Genomic DNA, 16,183 nt, shown 5'->3' on the forward strand with positions numbered 1-16,183 from the left:
TGTAAGTGTTTGAGTGACTTTGACAAGGGCCAGATTGTAATGTCTAGACCAGTGGTTCTCAACCCTGTCCTCGGGTACCCCCAATAGCAAGCCATTGACTCTGATTTGAAGCACCTGTGCAAGAAAAAGGAAAACCTGCAAATGTGGCCTGTTGGGAGTACTTGAGGACAGGGTTGATAACTACTGCTCTAGACGACTGGGTCAGAGCAACTCCTAAACTGCAGCTCTTGTGGGATGTTCCTGGTCTGCAGTGGTCCAAGGAAGGAAAACTGGTGAACCAGCGTCAAGGTGATGGGAGGTCAAGGCTCACTATTGCATGTGGGGAGGGAAGGCTTATTGGTAGAGGTGTGGAGGGAAGGCTCATTGGTGGAGGTGGGGAGGGAAGGCTCATTGATGGAGGTGGGAAGGGAAGGCTTATTGGTAGAGGTGTGGAGGGAAGGCTCATTGGTGGAGGTGGGGAGGGAAGGCTCATTGATGGAGGTGGGGAGGGAAGGCTCATTGATGGAGGTGGAGAGGGAAGGCTCATTGGTGGAGGTGGGGAGGGAAGGCTCATTGATGGAGGTGGGGAGGGAAGGCTCATTGATGGAGGTGGAGAGGGAAGGCTCATTGGTGGAGGTGGGGAGGGAAGGCTCATTGATGGAGGTGGGAAGGGTAAGGCTCATTGATGGAGGTGGGGAGGAAAGGCTCATTGATGGAGGTGGGGAGGGAAGGCTTATTGGTAGAGGTGTGGAGGGAAGGCTCATTGGTGGAGGTGGGGAGGGAAGGCTCATTGATGGAGGTGGGGAGGGAAGGCTCATTGATGGAGGTGGAGAGGGAAGGCTCATTGGTGGAGGTGGGGAGGGAAGGCTCATTGATGGAGGTGGGAAGGGTAAGGCTCATTGATGGAGGTGGGGAGGAAAGGCTCATTGATGGAGGTGGGGGGAGGGAAGGCTCATTGATGGAGGTGGGTGGAGGGATGGCTCAATGATGGAGGTGGGTGGAGGGAAGGCTCATTGATGGAAGTGGGGAGGGAAGGCTCATTAATGGCGGTGGAGGGAAGGCTCATTGATGGAGCTGGGGGGAGGGAAGGCTCATTGATGGAGCTGGGGGGAGGGAAGGCTCATTGATGGAGGTGGGGAGGGAAGGCTCATTGATGGAGGTGAGGAGGGAAAACTCATTGATGGAGGTTAGGAGGGGAGACACATTGATGGAGTAGAGGGGAAGGCTCATTGATGGAGGTGGGGGGAGGCTCATTGATGGAGGCAGGGAGGCAAGGCTCATTGATGGAGGTGGGAGGGAAGGCTCATTGATGGAGGTGGGGAGGGAAGCCTCATTGATGGAAGTGGGGAGGGAAGGCTCATTGATGGAGGTGGGGAGGGAAGGCTCATTGATGGAGGTGGGGAGGGAAGGCTTATCGATGGAGGTGGGGAGGGAAGCCTCATTGATGGAAGTGGGGAGGGAAGGCTCATTGATGGTGGTTGGGGGGAAGGCTCATTGATGGAGGTGGGGAGGGAAGGCTCATTGATGGAGGTGGGGAGGGAAGGCTTATTGATGGAGGTGGGGGGGGAGACACATTGATAGAGGTAAGGGGAAGGCTCAATGATGGAGGTGGGGAGGGGAGGCTCATTGATGGAGGCAGGGAGGGAAGGATCATTGATGGAGGTGGGGAGGGAAGGCTCATTGGTGGAGTTGGGGGGAGGGAAGGCTCATTGATGGAGGTGGGGGGATGGTAGGCTCAGTGATGGAGGTTGGGAGGAGGGAAGGCACATTGATGGAGGTTGGGAGGGGAGACACATTGATGGAGGTGAGGGGAAGGCTCATTGATGGAGGTGGGGGGAGGCTCATTGATGGAGGCAGGGAGGGAAGTCTGGCCTGTGTAGTCCGAACCAATAGGAGAGCTACTGTAGCTCAAATTGCTGAAAAAGTGAATGCTGGTTCTGATAGAAAGGTGTCAGAACACACAGAGCATCTCAGTTCGTTGTGTATGGGGCTGTGTAGGCGCAGACCGGTCAGGGTGCCCATGCTGACCTGTGTCAAAAGTTACTTCAATGGGCACATGGGTATCAGAACTGGACTAGGGAGCAATAGAAGAAGGTGGCCTGGTCTGATAAAATTAAGACTGATTTGATGAACACAAGAACAAGTTTGAAGTGTTGACTTGGCCTCCAAATCTCAATCCAATCAAGCATCTGTGGGATGTTCTGGAAAACAAGTCTGATCCATGGATCCCCCAACTTACAGGACTAAAGGATCTGCAACTGATTTGGTGGGTCCCAGATACCACAGCATACCTTTAGAGGTCCAGTGGAGTCCGTGCCTTGATGGCTCAGGGCTGTTTTGATATTGAGTAGGCAGGACCTACTCAATATTAGGTGGGTGGTCATAATGTTATGGCTGATCGGTGTATATTTTTCCCCAAAGTAACTTAACACCGGCACACTAGGGCAATCATCATTTTTTCTGTTTGCCGGTTAATGGGAAATTCCACAGGGAGATTTTGCATGAAAAGGATTATGAGGCAAAAATACGACTTATCATTTGCTCCATTCCCATTATACTATTAATAGAGATTCTAAACACATGGGCATTGTTTAATCTCTGCTTGTAAATGCCGGTGTAAAGATCATCAGCTTAGGCAAGGAGTTGCAGAACATTTCACGTATCTCTGAGCAGCCATTATGAAGCCTATAAACCACCCTTCATTTCCGGTCTGGGAAGGGTGAATGCAGACCTTAAAGGATAACTGAATTCATAGCAAGTGATGATGGGCAAGCTACAGACTTTTGAATCAGCAGTGACAATGCTGAAAGCCATCTCCCCTTGTCCCCATTTCACCATTCCCAGACTGGGAATTGACTAAGCCCTGTGTGAGGGGCGAAACGCGTTAGAGCATGTCCTGGAGTGGAGTCGGGCTGAATCCGGTTTCATCGTTTCTTGCCTGGGTTGTTTTTGCAGAGTGCAGCGTTCCATCTTTTCCTTCTCGGTGTATGTATATAGAGCCAGGACAGGCTCTCCCAACACCGCCACCTGCATCCAATATATGTCACCAGAGTATTTCAGGATGACTACTTGGGGCGACACCCAAAGCTTGTATAGTTATTAGCCACGCCCCTGCAATATCTTCTTCTACTACCATAGTGCAAGCAGGCACAGCTTACATGAGAGCAACAACTCTGCTCTGAATTCCCGAGCAGTGCAGCATTGTTGTCACCCCATCACAGGAAGCTGCATTTGGTGGACTTCACTGGTGGGAAAACTATAAGTGCTGCAGCATATATGTTATATGGGATATACATAGTTACAGGGAGTGTAGAGGTGGGTCACAGCACACGCTTATACTAGGCTTGTGCAATTCGTTTCGTAACGAATCGAAATTCGGCCGAATTTTGCATCTTTCGGACATTCGGATGCATCCGAATGTCCAAATAAAAAAATAACAAATTACAACGAATACGAAAGAAAAATAACGAATGAATTCGACATGATTCGAAATTATTTCAACCGTATTCGAAATTATTTCAACATGATTCGACATTATTTCAACCGCATTCGAAAATATTTTGTGACCCGAATTTAGGGCCATGTATCTCGGGGTCACTTGGTGCTAGACACTTCAAATTTGGATATGTTGTATTGCTAGTATTATTGTGTTTGCATACCAAATTTGGGGTTTCTAGCTATAAGTGACCCCGAGATATGTGGCCCCAAAATCGGGTCGCAAAATGTTATTAGTTATTATAGCATAGAATGACATTTTGCGACTCGATTTTGGGGCCACATATCTCGGGGTCACTTATAGCAAGAAACCCCAAATTTGGTATGCACACACAATAGTACTAGCACTACAACATATCCAAATTGAAGTGTCTAGTACCAAGTGACCCCGAGATACATGGCCCTAAAGTCGGGTCACAAAATATTTTTGAATGTGGTTGAAATAATGTCGAATCCGGTAGAAATATTTTCGAATTTCGTTGAAATATTTTCGAATGTGGCCGATTTTTCGAATTCGGTAGAAAACTAAACGAAATCCGAAAACGAATTTAAGGAAGTTAACGAATATAAGTAAACGAAATTAATGAATTAACGAATTAAAACGAAACGAAACTAAACAAATTTTTTCCTTTTGCACATGTCTAGCTTATAGTGTATTGGCCCGGGTGCAATCCATGGAAAAAAGTACATAGAATATGGAGGAGACAGAGGGTGCACTCACGGGACTTACAGCAGGAGGGATTTTCTAATGTAATATAATCAGTATCAGCAGTTCGGCTAAAGAGTCTTGAAAAAAGGAGGGCTGTGCCCCACCGAAACGGTGACATTAATTAACCGCTTCCCATCCACGCTATAGGTGTCATTTGGCTATAGGGTGGATGGGAAGTGGTTAATAGACGTCCTCCCGTGCATGAGGTGCCTGCGTACCCCCTGCGGGGAGCGCATGGCATACCCTGTGATCACAGAGTCAATGAGACTCGGCTTATCACAGATCGAAGTAAAGGACCGGGCCCTTTACCATGTGATCAGCTGTCAGCCAATGACAGCTGATCATGTGATGTTAACAAAAGATCGCTAATTGGCTTTTTTTTTTCTGCTCGCGCTGTCAGCATGAGCAGGAAAAAAAAAATCCCATCACCGTCTTTTGTCAGAGGGACAGCGGTCCCAAACAGGGTGAGACATGCCCCAAGTATCTTTGCCACCTGCCAGTGCATACCAGTGCCACCAATCAACGCCCACCTGTGCCACCTATCAATGCCAATCAGTGCTGCCAATCAGTGCCTCATTATCAGTGACACCTATCGGTGTTGCCTATCAGTGTCACCTAGCAGTGCCCATCAGTGCCACCTATCAATGCCCTTTAGTGATGCCCATCAGTTCAGCTTATCAGTGCAGCCTCATCAGTGCCCATCAGTGCAGCTTCATCAGCGTACATCAATGAAGGAGAAAAATGACCTGTTTGCAAAATTTTATAACAAACTATTTTTTTTTTAAACATTTTTCGGTCTTTTTTTTTTTTTTTTTTTTTTTTAGCAAAATGAATGCAGTAGTGCAGCAGTGATTAAATACCAGCAAAATAAATCTTTATTTGTGGGGAAAAAAAATGATAAAAATGCCATATGGGTACAGTGTTGCATGACCGCGCAATTGTCATTCAAAGAATGAGAGCGAAAATTGGTCTGGGCAGGAAAGGGATTTAAGTGGCCGGTAAGTAAGTGGTTAAACTACATTGGAAAATCCCTCCTGCTGTAAGTCCTGTTGAGGGCACCTCCTGTCTGCTCCATATTCACCTGTCAATGCCCACCAGTGCTGCCAATCAGTGCCTCGTTATAAGTGTCACCGATCAATGCTGCCTATTAGTGTCACCTACCAGTGCCCAACAGTGATCATGAGTGTCACCTATCAGTGCTGCCCATTAGTGCCAACCATCAGTGCCCATCAGTGCATCCTATCAGTGCCCATCAATGCATCCTATCAGTACCCATCAGCGCAGCCTCATCAGCGCCCATCAGAGCAGCCTCATCAGCGCACATCAGCGCAGCCTCATCAGCACCCATCAGCGCAACCTCATCAGCGCCCATCAGTGCAGCCTCATCAGCGCTCATCAGTGCAGCCTCATCAGCGCTCATCAGTGAACAAGAAAAATTACCTGTTTTCCTTTCTTTTTTTCCTCTGTCTTTTTTCGTTTTTTTTTTTTTGCAAAAAGTAAAAAACACAACAGTGATTAAATACCGCCAAGAGAAAGCTATATTTGTGTGAATTTTTTTTATAAAAATCTCATATGGGTACAGTGTTGCATGACCGCGCAATTGCCATTCAAATAGAGCTGTGACCAGGGCCAGTGCTACCACTAGGCAAACTAGGCAGCCGCCTAGTGCGCACTGCTGCCTAGGGGCGCCTGGCCGCTGGTTTCCCTCCATGCCTGCAGGCTGCAGCATGTAACTCAGTCTCGGGTAGGTGCTCCATCTGACCGGTAGTGTAATTGGAGGTGCAGCGTTTGAGGAAAAAGAGCCAATGCTTCCTATATAGCGGCACCTTCTGTCACATGGACAGGGCAAAGGGGGTGGAGTCAGGAGTGGAGCCAATGGGGGGGGGTGGGGGGGGCGGAAAAATTAGGTTTTGCCTAGGGTGTCAAAAATCCTTGCACCAGCTCTGGCTGTGACAGCACTGAAAGCTGAGAATTGGCCTGGGCAGGAAGGGGGGGGGGGGGGGGGTTTAATTTCCCCGGTAAGCAAGTGGTTAATACAACACAGAAACGTTTGGGTTCAAATGGCCCCCCGTAAAAAAAAAAATTGCTGAGCCAAGGAGTAAGATTGTTATTTCCCATCTCCTGATTGGCCTTCATCCAATACCCGTGAGCAGAGTTCTGAATTATTTGCACTAAAACAGGGGAGGGGGGGAATTGAGATTTCCATTTTTCATTTTTTTGCGTCCTTTCCTAGAAAACGCCTAAACGTAAGGTTTTTAATGCAGGCAAAGCCTCCCTCTAATAAAACCGTTTTTGCATAACGACACAAATACTTTTCATCTGAATATTCCATAAAGCATTCATCCCTGGGATGTGTCTGTACGCGGTGGCGGCGGCGGCGTTCACGCTCTGCGCCTCCCTGCTATATTTATCTCTCTGAGTCGTTGGGTAAAGAGAGGGGCTAAAAGTAATCAAAACTACAAAATTGGAAGCCTAATTAACTGAAGAGGAAATATTAATTAAAACGGTGCGGCGCCGGGGTGAGCGCGGAGCGCCGCATTCAGGTCTAACCTCATTTTTTTTTTTTTAGGGAATGTCTCCTGAACTGAATTCTCTTCCTGCGGCATTGATCTTAAAGCGGACCTAAAAAAAACCTTTACAACGAAAATAACTGTTCCCCTCCCTCCGCCTCCTCTCTGACCTAAAAACCAGATCCCTCCGCTGGAATAACTTTTTATATAAAAAAAAAAAAAAAAGACGATTTCTACTAAATGTGTCACATATGAGATGAGGGAAGAAAAATGTAATCAACCTTTCAGGTGAACGCCCTAAAATCTCCCGCAAACCGTCCTGGTCCTGGTGCAGTTTTATATAAATGGTTCATAATGAAGGTCATTGTCATAAGGAGGGGGGAGGGGACGTATTTACTATAATGAACAAAAAGTAATTCATTATACAATTTTACTTTAGGACACTCTAAACTTTCGAAACTAAGGTCAACTGTCCTTCAGACTTGGGAGTAAAAATGTCCTGGTGTCAGTTAAAGTAAACAATGCCCCATCATTGGTGTCAGTGGGAGGAATAGTGTCCCATCATTGGTATCAGTGGGAGGAATAGTGCCCCATCATTGGTATCAGTGGGAGGACTAGTGCCCCATCATTAGTGTCAGTGGGAGGAATAGTGCCTCATTATTGGTGTCAATGGGAGGAATAGTGCCTCATTATTGGTGTCAGTGGGAGGAATAGTGCCTCATTATTGGTGTCAATGGGAGGAATAGTGCCCCATCATTGGTGTCAGCGGGAGGAATAGTGCCCCATCATTGGTGTCAGCGGGAGGAATAGTGCCCCATCACTGGTGTCAGTGGGAGGAATAGTGCCCCATCACTGGTGTCAGCGGGAGGAATAGTGCCCCACCCATCACTGGGGCACAGGTGTGTCAGGAGGAAGGTGTCTCTGGAGCTCCTCCAGCTGATCTGTGTGAGAGGGGAGTGGTGGTGAAATCTATCCCAGCTCTCCTGGCCCCTTTCTGGGGAAGCCATGGAGGCCAGCGGGGTCTCTCCTGCTGGAAGTTCTCAGCCATCTCCTGGGCCGTCGGGTGACATGCCTTCCTGTGGGCAAGCCGCTCTCTCTGCCCCTGGTGAGGACGAAGGCTCGCAAGCCATTCGGGAGCGAGTGGTGGCCGGGATAAAGGTCAGGAGAGGGATAAGCTTTACAAGTTACGAGCGGAGCTGAAGCGCCTGAGAAGGCAGTGTGAGGGCTTACACAGCCAGAATCGAGGATCCATGGATCAGGAGATCCAATTGGCCAAAGTCTGTGTGGATCATCAAGAGACCATCGTGGCCATGATTGAAGGCAGAGATGGACCCTTCAAGGAGAAATTTGGAAATGACAGGAGGTTTAGAAGGATGACAAGGATGGAGGTGGAGGAGGAGACCCCCAATTCTGCCCCCTGCCCCCCCAGGGAGAGGTAAGCAGCCCCATGCCTTCCCAGGACTCGGGAGCCATGCTGAGGGCCATCCAGGTAATGGAGTCTCCTATGCGGGGGGATCAGTTAGTGTTTAATGAGGAGGACATTACAGATGATGTACCTGATAAGGTAAAGCCAGCAAAGCCCCATGTTGTGGATAAGACTGTGTTTGTGCCTTATGACAGTCAGGCTGCTAATGCTGTGTGCAGCTATGTTGTGCCTGCTGATGCTGCAATGCAGCAAGACTTACATGTAAAAAGTGTAATTTCTGTGGATGAACTACAGGTGTCAGTAGAGTCCATTAACCCTTCTTTAGCAGAGTCCAAAGCTTTTTGCCCCACTGCTGCTGAGGACTCTACAGCGCAGCATCAGGAGACAGCTGGTACTGCAGCAGTGACTGTGACCATTCCTGATGGGAGAGTGAACATTTCTGTGACTGATAACAATCACCCCAGCACGAGTGTGATGGACAATCGCCCTGCTACGGATTCTGCTAATTCACTTCAAACTGTTGATAATACAATAATAATGTACAGACTAATGTGACTTCAGTGTGGGGCCTTGGCCCTGATAAACCTACATTTGCTCAGGTGGTGCGCTCTGCTCCCGGTAGCTCCGCTCCCAATCGGGGTTTTCCCCTACAGGCTACCACTTTGGGCACCCCGGGATCTGGTCTTGGGTCTCTGGCTTCTGCTGGGGGTCCCAGACGTAATGTAGTGATTCTAAAATGGGAAGGTGGTGCAGTCCCTCCAGCGTGGCGTGCGGTGGTGGATCTCATTTTATAAATGGGTTTTGGGGCAAATGACCTGTATGCCTTTATACATGTGTCTGGGACGAGGTATTATACGGTTAGCTTCACCAGGCCAGAGGGTCTTGACCTGTTCTGGGAGCAATATGAGGCTCGGTGCAGGTCAAGACCTGAATGGGAAGGTCTGGCCCCAGTTGCGATCTCTCAGAGGTCAACAGCAAAAAAAAAATCACTATCATTCTGACCAATGAGAGCGTCCCCGCTCGGGATTTAGAGGTTTGGTTGCGGAACTATGGGGAGGTTTTGATTAAGCCCAGCAAAATCCTTGATGAGCGTAACATCTGGACTGGGGGTTGGTCAGTAACAGTCAGGTTGGCCAGGGATGGGAATGTTGTCCGTCACCTGCCCTCCTTGGCTTTTATAGGGAGGGATAGGATGACTATTTTCTACCCTGGTCAGCCGAAGCTGTGTCACCGCTGTGGAGAAAAGGGGCATTTGAGCTCCTCCTGTTCAGCCTTGATATGTTCAGTGTGTCGGGGTCAGGGTCACATGGCCAAGGACTGCACCGATATGATCAGGTGCAACCTGTGCCTGCGCCTTGGCCATCCCTACAGCAGATGTCCTGAAGCCTGGCACAATATGGAGAAGGAGGTAATGTGTGACTTGTCTAGGCTGGACGGGATGGAGGGTGAGGCTCCTGGTGTACCATCCTCTGCGGTGACCAACTCCCCTGGTCCTGCTCAGGATCCCTCTCCAGTTCCTGTGCCCACCCCTCCTGTGTCTGTAAGTATTCCTTCTGTATTTGTCTCTGTGTCCCCCCAGCCTACTGTACCCTCTCCTCTTGTGTCAGAACCTTACAAGTCTGTGCCCCCCGGGTCAGTTACCCCCCAGGTGTCTACCCCTTCTAAGTCTGTCTCAAAGGGAACACCACCCCCACCAGGAGTGGTAGCATGTACTAAAAAGGTTGCTTCTTCCTATGTAAAGGAGTCTTCTGTGAAGACTCCAAAGGAAAAAAACAGATTATGGCATCTCTGAAGCTGACCTGCAGTACCTGGAGGAGAGAAGGAAGGTTGGGAAGCGGAAGCAGGCGGTGAGGACGGATCGGGCTCCAGTGCCTGTGTCCAACCATCATAGTACCTCTGAACGGTATATTTCTTCATCTGGAGCTTCTTCGGAGCGAAGTTCCAATTCTGAAATGGAGTTTGAGGCGGCCTCAAGAGAGGCTTCTGGTGATGAGCGGCAGAGGGGAGCTAAGAAGCAATCCACCCAATAACCCAAATGGCGGTTCCCCCCCCCCCCCGTTAAAAGCGGTGACAATAAATGTCGGCAGCATTAAGTCAGTAAGAGCTCGTTCCATGGCCTTCTTTTTGTTCAGCCAATTAGACGCTGAAATTTAATTTTTGCAAGAGACTAGGCTCACCTCCTTGGCAGATATTCATATGGCCAAGAGAGTGGAGGTATGGTCCATCTTATTGGTCTCTTGCGGCCGAGCCTTACGACGGTGTTGTTTAAAACCGGCACGGTAAATGTCCGGCGGGTTATTGAGGTGAAGATTGGGAGATGTATGGTCTTAGACGTCCTTGTGGGGGGGCAGGACCTGCGCCTGTAAAGACCGGGCCACCGCCTGTAAAAGAGCTACAAGAAGGCGCGGTGGCCCGGCAGAAGAACCGAAGAGGGGGACAAGACCCCCGAAGTCGGGAGAAGAGGCCGGCGGCGGGGAGGAAGAAAGCCGGACTCCTCCGCTAGTAAAAGAGCTACACACAGATAGCGGAGGAGTCCGGCGAGAAGACCCCCGAAGACGGAAGACCCCCCGGAGCTGTGCAATAAAATATTTTTTCCCTGTGTTGTGTTTTTTTTTGTACTTTATTTCACAGGTGAATGGGTAGGGGTACATTGTACCCCATACTCATTCACATAGGGTGGGGGACCGGTATCCGGGGGCCCCCTTCTTAAAGGGGGCTCCCGGATTCCGATAAGCCCCCCGCCCGCAGACCCCGACAACCAACGGCCAGGGTTGTCGGGAAGAGGCCCTTGTCCTCATCAACATGGGGACAAGGTGCTTTGGGGTGGTGGGGCCGCGCGGCCCCCCCTTCCCCAAGGCACCCCCCCATGTTGAGGGCACGCGGCCTGGTACGGCTCAGGAGGGGGGGCGCGCTCGCTCGCCCCCCTTTCCTGGCCGGCCGGGTAGCGTGCTCGGACAAGGGTCTGGTGTGGACTTTGGGGGAACCCCCACGCCGATTTTTTTCGGCGTTGGGGTTCCCCTTTAAGCCCATTCCAGGCGGCGGAGCCCGCGACGTCTCCTTTGCGGGCCCCGCCTACCTGTACACGCGCTCGAAATGGGCGGACTTTCCGAGCGGGAACAGTCCGCTCATTTCGAAAGTACAGCGGACAGGCCCACACACGGGCGGACTGTTCGCTCAAACACAGTTTCAGCGGACAGTTTTTCGGAATTTCCGAAAGACTTTGTCCGTCCAACTGTCCGCTGAAACTGTCCGCTGAAAGCCCACACACGAGCGGACTGTCCGCCCAAACACTGTTCAGCGGACAAGGTTGGGCGAACAGTCCGCCCGTGTGTACGCGGCCTTAGACAATCCTTTGAGGAATTCTTTCAGGCTCAGGTGACCATCCTGGACTTTTGTAGCAGCAAGGCTGAGTGGCGGGAGCTGACCAAAAAGAGGATCGCTGGATTCTTCAGGGGCCTAGCCAATAGAAAGCAGTTTAATAAATACATGACCTACCGTTTACGGAGGAAGCTGGATATTCTTGTCTCGAGAGGAGGAGATCCTGGGGCAATCTCCGAAGTGAAACTCCTCCTCAGGAAGTGTCAATATGACCGGCATGCCTCTTTGGTTCTAGAGAGGGACTATGGGAAGTACCACTCGCCTGACCCTTACCAGAACTGCAAACGAGGTGTAGCTGTTAAAACGGTTGTTGGCCTTAAGGACAGTGCAAGTTCCTTGACAAAGTCCAGGTCAGGGATCCTGGTGGTCATGAGGTCCTTTTATGCTGACCTTCTTGGGAGGAAAGAGCTTGACCGTGACAAGATGGACAGCTTTTTGGACTCTACTCCAGGTCTAAATGGTGGAGATGTTCCATTGATGAATTTGACAGAGGAGATCACAGTTGAAGAGGTGATGAGGGCAATTAATCAGCTTGCCATCAAAAAGTCACCTGGACCAAATGGCTTGACAGCTGAGTTTTACAAAGCCTTTAAGTCTATTCTGGCCCCACATTTGCTAGAGGTTTTTAACAGTTGCCTTGCTGAGGGGGTGCTTTCCCCTTCCATGAGGCACTCAGCTGTGATTCTTCTTTCAAAGGGTAAAGATCCTTTGATGATTGAGAATTGGCATCCCATCGGCCTTCTTAATGTCGATAGAAAGATACTGGCAAAGATTCTTAGTAGCAGAGTCTTTGCTTTCTCGCCATCAGCACTGTTCGGTCCAGGGTAGAAGCACCTTCACAGCGGTTTTAGCTGTCCGGGAGGCCTTGGAGCGGTGCAGGGCTGCAGGCTGGGAAAAGTATTTGCTTACATTGGATCAGGCAAAGGCTTTTGATCGTGTTAAAGTGGAGGTCCACCCTAAAGTGGACCTTCCGCTCATCGGAACCCTCCCCCCCTCCGAATTGGCACAATTGGCACCTTTCAGGGGGGAGGGGGGTGCAGATACCTGTACAGTACAGGTATCTGCACCCACTTCTGGGATAGCTCTCTGCGGAAAGGGGCATAGATTACGCCCCTTTCCGAAAGTCCCCCGCTGCCTGCTGGGAAACACACAGATCCCAGAGGCAGCGGGTCCATCCTTATTGCGCAGCGCGACTCGCGCATGCGCAGTAGGGAACCGGGAAATGAAGCCGAAAGGCTCCACTTCCTGATTCCCATACCCAAGATGGCGGCAGCAGCACCCGAGAGACGATCGAGAGATCGGCTTCGGGTGCCGACATTGCGGGCGTGCTGGACAGGTAAGTGTCACTATTTTAAAAGTCAGCAGCTGCAGTATTTGTAGCTGCTGGCTTTTAAAAAAAAAAAAAAAACGCGGAGTCCCGGCGGACTCCCGCTTTAACCATGAGTACCTGTGGTTGCTCCTTAGTAAGTACGGTCTGCTGGGTGGTTTTGTCGATTGGTTAAAAGTCTTGTATAAGGGGGCAGAAAGCTTTCCTCTTGTTAATGGGGTTGGGCAGTCCTTTGAGGTTGGCTCCGTGGTGCGCCGGGCTTGTCCTCTGAGTCCCCTGCCTTATGTGTTTGCAATCGACTCCTTCATCAGGAGGCTAGAGAGTGGCATAGTGTATGGGGTGCCAGTGGGGCTCCCGGGTGAGCCGCCTTTGAGGGTTGTTGCCTATGCGGATGATGTGTCCATGATTGTCACTGGAACAGATGAAGCAGAGGAGGTGGTCTCTCTGACATCACGGTATTCTGATGCATCAGGCTCCAAGATCAATCAGGAAAAGAGTGAAGTTTTCTGGATGGGAACGGAAGGTGAGGGGTTTGATCTCCCGGACACCTTTCCAGTGCTGCAGGAAAGAATTAAGATTTTAGGCATTGAATTTGGACCCGGCGATTAGGGCCTCAAAAACTGGGAAGGCAGACTGGAAATTGCCAATACTAAGGTGGTCAGCTGGAAGAGATGGAAGTTATCTCTGAGGGAAAGGGTTGATCTGATTAAGACTTACCTGATTCCGATCTTCTTGTATGTCAGCTTTGTCTGCATCTTGCCAGTATCTCTCTATGCTAGAGTCAGTAGTGTGTTCTTCCAGATGTTGTGGGGGAACAGACTGAACCCCATCAAGAGGAATGTCACCTATGTATCCAGGAGGGAGGGTGGCTTGGGTATGGTCAACCCAGTTCTTTTCTTTTCACTGCTATTTCTCAAATTTAACATTGGTAATATGCTTGCATTGGAACCTCCTGGATGGGTAGGCATATTTAGATCTTGGTTTAGGCCTTTTCTGCGACTTTGGGAAGAAGGTGGCCAAGTGAAGAATCTCAGGGGTCATCGTGGTCAGCTACCAGCCTATGTTGCTCCGTGCCTGAAGTTACTACGGCAGTGGCGATTGTCGGCTGAAGATCTCAGATCGGTTCCGAGGAAAGTCCTTATGAGTCGAGTTTTGAGCGAAGTCTTTAATGACCCATTGGCCTTAAGGGATTGCCCAGGCCCAGTTTTGAGGGTGGGGTTAAGATTGATTAATCTGGACAGAGTACCCCCTAAATTTAGGGATCTGGCCTGGTTGTGCTTCCATGGGAGGCTCTATGGTCAGAGCAATTTGAAATTCCGCAGTGGGGTGGATCGTAGCTGTCCTCGGGAGGAGTGTGCAGGTGAGGAGGAGACTATGGACCATTTTCTGCTTCATTGCCCCTTTAACATAGAGGTGTACAAACAGGTGGGGCGGGCCCTCGGTGTCCCTTTCCTCTCCAGGCTGGGTTATGCTGAGTGGGTGTATGGAGCATTCAATACTGGTGGGGTTTTTTGTTTGGATACACTTTTTCTAGTTAGCCTAGTAGTCCGTTATTTCACCTGGAACGCACGGTGTCAGGTCAGCATTCGGCATAAAATCCTTCCTGTTGAGGTGGTGGTGTATGACATTCTGCATGAGGTGGAGAAGATTCGGGTGCTGGAGAGAGACAAGCGGAGTCGGGGGGCTTGAGAGAGACAAGCGGAGTCGGGGGGCTTGGTTGAAGGCGTGGAGGGGTTTCAAGCCTCCCTGACTGCCAGGAGTCTCTTTCCCGGGTGTGGCCGTCTGTCTCTTATCACCCGAGATTTTATCACTTATCATTCATGTTTGATAAATGGCTGCGTACATAGGTGATGGGTTGTGCCTCTTAGACCCTCTCTGCTGCTTTATGTAAATAGTTTTCATGTTTTGGTAATGCACTATGTATATATTGTATATATTCTGAACGTTGATGTGTATTCCTTTGTTTTCTGTTGAAGCTTTATACTATGGTTTTGTTTTTTACTTTTGTATAAAATTAGTCGCTTGATTCTTTTTTTAATAAAAGATCAATAGTGCCCCATCATTGGTGTCAGAGGGAGGAATAGTGCCCCATCATTGGTGTCAGTGGGAGGAATAGTGCCCCGTCATTGGTGTCAGTGGGAGGAATAGTGCCCCATGATTGGTGTCAGTGGGAGGAATAGTGCCCCGTGATTGGTGTCAGTGGGGGGAATAGTGCTCCATCATTGATATCAGTGGGAGGGATAGTGCCCCATCATTGATATCAGTGGGAGGAATAGTGCCCATAATTGATATCAGTGGGAGGAATAGTGCCCCATCATTGGTATCAGTGGGAGGAATAGTGCCCCATCATTGGTATCAGTGGGAGGAATAGTGCCCCATCATTGGTGTCAGTGGGAGGAATAGTGCCCCATCATTGGTGTCAGTGGGAGGAATAGTGCCCCATCATTGGTGTCAGTGGGAGGAATCGTGCCCCATCATTGGTATCAGTGGGAGGAATAGTGCCCCATCATTGGTGTCAGTGGGAGGAATAGTGCCCCATAATTGGTGTCAGTGGGAGGAATAGTGCCCCATCACTGGTATCAGTGGGAGGAATAGTGTCCCATCATTGGTATCAGTGGGAGGAATAGTGCCCCATCATTGGTGTCAGTGGGAGGAATAGTGCCCCATCATTGGTGTCAGTGGGAGGAATAGTGCCCCATCATTGGTGTCAGTGGGAGGAATAGTGCCCCATCATTGGTGTCAGTGGGAGGAATAGTGCCCCATCATTGGTATCAGTGGGAGGAATAGTGCCCCATCATTGGTATCAGTGGGAGGAATAGTGCCCCATCATTGATATCAGTGGGAGGAATAGTGCCCCATCATTGGTGTCAGTGGGAGGAATAGTGCCCCATCATTGGTATCAGTGGGAGGAATAGTGCCCCATCATTGATATCAGTGGGAGGAATAGTGCCCCATCATTGGTGTCAGTGGGAGGAATAATGCCCCATCATTGGTGTCAGTGGGAGGAATAGTGCCCCATCATTGGTGTCAGTGGGAGGAATAATGCCCCATGATTGGTGTCAGTGGGAGGAATAGTGCCCCATCATTGGTGTCAGTGGGAGGAATAGTGCCCCATCATTGGTGTCAGTGGGAGGAATAGTGCCCCATCATTGGTGTCAGTAGGAGGAATAGTGCCCCATCATTGGTGTCAGTAGGAGGAATAGTGCCCCATCAGGATTGGGAGCTATATTGCTCTCTAGTTGATTACCTGAATATATCTTGTTTCTGTCTGTTATTCTTCCACAGAAATTTTGCAGTAAAGACAATTTCTGTGTTTTATTATAACGTGTGTGTTTCTCATTGGGCACTTACACTATTAC

The 16,183-nt window shown here is 49.7% G+C and overlaps 1 protein-coding gene across 2 annotated transcripts in view; it reads right to left on the reverse strand.

The window, feature by feature from the left end:
• MINAR1 (membrane integral NOTCH2 associated receptor 1) overlaps positions 1–16,183 on the reverse strand; it is a 216,338-nt gene that overhangs the window by 21,892 nt on the left and 178,263 nt on the right. The gene's annotated exons all lie outside the window — the stretch shown is intronic.

Source organism: Lithobates pipiens, unplaced genomic scaffold (genome assembly GCF_037356315.1).
Source record: "Lithobates pipiens isolate NorthernLeopardFrog02 unplaced genomic scaffold, aLitPip1_a1.2 Scaffold_8, whole genome shotgun sequence".
In the NCBI taxonomy this organism is placed as follows: domain Eukaryota; kingdom Metazoa; phylum Chordata; class Amphibia; order Anura; family Ranidae; genus Lithobates; species Lithobates pipiens.